The following is a 3,856-nucleotide window of genomic DNA, read 5'->3' as shown; positions in this document are numbered from 1 at the left end:
GATATATTTTTTTTAGAAAGAGAAAGAAATGATGATAATAATAATTATGATTATTATTGTTATTGCCTTTTAGTTTGAAAAACATTTTCAGAGTATATTTATTTCAATTTTATTTAATATTATTTCCAGTAGTAGTAGTCTATTGTTATCTTTAATGTCATATACAATTATATGAATATTCATAATATATATATATAAATATATATCATTTTGATGTGTGTGTACTGTTAATAATTGAACAATAAAATCAATAATTGTGTTCACAATCATTGAATTCAATAATAGAAAAATTGTAATTTTTTCTACACTTCACATTTAATATCTATAATTTTATATTTATTGCTATATTTTGTAATTTTATTATTTTATTTTTTTGGAGATAAAATCAAAATCACCTGTAAATTATTTATTAGTTACAATAAATATTAAATGTGTCTCAATTTTTAGCGCTGAAAAAAATAGATTCAGATATTTATTATATTTTTGAAATTTAATAAAAATATCAACAAATAATTTTCCAACTGTGCAGTAGTTTTCATAAAAATTAATTTTTGAATTTTAAAACATTTGTTGTTTTTTGTTTGTTATGTCTAAATTGATAGTAAATACATAATAAATAATAATAATTATTAATTACATGTGTTTTTATGCATACTGTGTGTTGGTTTGATAATTATATACGTGTGGCAAATGTTAATTATATGATACCCTGAGTATATGAGTTTCACAAAAAGGCTTTTCCCCACAAAAACAAAACTTTCATAATTATAATGTTTTTTTTCATAAACACATTGTTTATTCATATGGAAAGCAGTTTTCTGGAACCCATAGTATTTGCATAAAAGATTAACCAAAAAGATTATGCATTTAATAAGCGGTTAATTATAAATTAACTTAAATACCGGTGCACTTCGTTAGCGGCAATTCATAATTATTTGGCGCATAAATCTTTTGACACATTCACTCATTATATATACAGTGTGTGTATATATAATATATATGAATATATTTGTATATAAATAATAAATGTATTAATAATAATACTAATGATAATAATAATATACAGTAAAACCAATTTTTATGGTCTCTTAACCAAAGTTATTAACAAATACAGTATTATAAAAATTTTAATAATACTAATAATTATTTCTATTTAATCATAACGTTTATTAATGAGCCTTCAAATTACATGTAAAATAAAATGATTTTTTTCTGGTGAAATAATGAACATTAGTTTTTTTACAAAAATATATTATTTGAACAACAATTATTGTTACTATAGTATTACGCTAATAGAAAATTGAATTTATTTTTCAAACAAACAAACAAAATAAAGATTGCATATATTTATTATAATACAATAATAGTAAATAAATATAAAACTCTGTTTCTACTGTTAATATAATTATTTTAACTGTTAAAACATATTGTAATAGTTGCCACTCAAAAAAAATAATAATTAGTTTTTACGTAATGGAGATTAAAGGATACCTAAAGTAAGTTAAACATTAGTTAAGTTTGTGTGTATTTTTTTAAATAAAAAAAATTGAAAAAGTCAATTGCATATGATTTATGTTGGAGTTTGCCTTTTAAAATAAATACGGTATGAAAAAGCATTTATATTATTATATATTTTGTTTAACATTATATAATAATAATAATATCCATAACAATATAATATCCTTTTTTAATACATTACATACTTAAGGGAAATGAAATATTAACACAATTTTCTTTTGATGGGACTCTTAAAACTAATCATATTTTATTCAAATGCTATTTTGCATATACAGTGTGTTATATACTACACAATAAACTTATATTTATTTTTAAAATTTGTGTATCGTTTATGACTCGTTTTTTTATGTGTGTCTAATTTGTTGGAAATTTTCTCATATATGTATATTATTACTACTGTTTGATCCAATTTTGATTTTTTTTGTTTGGTTGAACACTCAACAAAAAAAATTGGCGATTGGGTTAAAATGGGTATAAAAACCCCTAAATTTGCATTAAAATATAATTTTACTGATATATAAAAAACCACATAAAATGTCTATAATAAAGGGAAAAAAGAGTATTGATGTGACTATTTTTATGACATTTTCTATCCGAAAAAAATAAATATTTTTTTGTTATTAAACAATTTTATAGCCTATTTTCTGGGCATAATTTTATAAAATTAACTCTTATTATACGCCATATTAGCTATCTATTGATGATTTTGTTACTAATAGTTTGTTATCTACAGTATAATGGCTTTAAATTAATTAATCAAAACCTAAATATAAAATGTCATTATATAAATTAAATTAATAACCATTAATTTACTGTCAATTTTTTTTTGTGTTATTGCTCGGTGTGTTTTATTCATTTTGCTATTACTATTACTACTTTAATATTATTATTATTGTTATTATTATTAATAATATTTTTCATTAATACCAGAATCTGCTTTTTTTGAATAGAAGTGACAGATTTTGTGGTTGTATTCAATGATAAATAATATAATATAATTTTTGTATGTATTTTCTTGTGAATGATATTAGTATTACACTGTTAAAAGTTATTTAACTTTTTGTATTAAAAGCATATTACTGTAAATATATATAACACAACAAAACAGCCAACAAAAAAATACCTGATATAAGAGTGCCTCTCACTTATAGTGTTATGGTTTAACTAATAACTAATGAAAACTAATCATTAATCAAATTACTAATAACTTTTATATACTGACTGTGTTTTTGTTATTTATTACAATTTTAATCATAATTCTTCCTTATTATTATTATTATTATTTTTATTATTATAATCATTATAATGATATTATTTTCATTGAATCATTTGTTATTACAAAATATGTGTCCAATAGATGTTAAGGTAATGTCAAACGAGATTGAAATAAAATGTTAGGTTATTAATAGTAAAAATACATTTACTATTAAATATATATTATATAATGAACTGCAATATTAGTCAGAAACACTATATTTCATATTTGTCTGCAATCACTACTACTTTTAGTATTAATAGATAACTGTATTTTATTTTAATATACATATTGTATATTATATCATATAATATTCAACTATATGTCATAAACTAATGTCACTTAAACTGGACCTCAAAAATGTATTTCCTGTTTGATTAATCAATTATTTCTCAGTAGTAGTAAAACATAAATACATTTATTATTTATTACAATTCTCTCTCTCATCGAAAAAAAGAGAGCACTGTTTGAAGTCAATTATGATAATTACAAAGTCAGTGATGGAAAGGTAGGGAACAGTTGATGACAGATATTCCTATTCTTATATATGCTATATATTTATAAATTATACGATACTCCCAGAAATAGCATTCAATGGTAATACCAGAAATAACAAAAGCCGACTAATAAATTGGAGGAAATATATTTATATTTATATATATATATATATATATATATATTTATATACATATATATATAGATATATATACATGTATTGAACACACATTTATAGTATATCGTGACTTCATTGCTCTCTTTTCATCAATTTTATCCAAAATCTATAGCACCACCACTAGAGAGGAAAAAAAGTTGTTTAACTCTAACTGTGCTCTAACTTGTCATACCTATTAATGGGTAATATGTTTGTTGATATCAGAGCACTGTGTGTTTCAACCTAAATAAGTTTGTGTGGCTAAACACAGTATCTAATTTTGCTCCACAAAATAATTGCCACAAACAATGACATGTCAATCATTTTGGTGGATATCTAACTATCCATTGGAAAAGTAGTAATTTTGAGAATAGGAGTTTTGTGTGTTTGTGGGGTCAGAGTCAGTCTATACTTGAAATGACTAGTTTTAA

The sequence above is a fragment of the Oppia nitens genome, unplaced genomic scaffold (genome assembly GCF_028296485.1).
Source record: "Oppia nitens isolate AA-2021 unplaced genomic scaffold, nextdenovo-longstitch-racon4-pilon3 scaffold1_pilon_pilon_pilon, whole genome shotgun sequence".
In the NCBI taxonomy this organism is placed as follows: Eukaryota; Metazoa; Arthropoda; class Arachnida; order Sarcoptiformes; family Oppiidae; genus Oppia; species Oppia nitens.
This window is presented reverse-complemented; position numbering follows the sequence as displayed.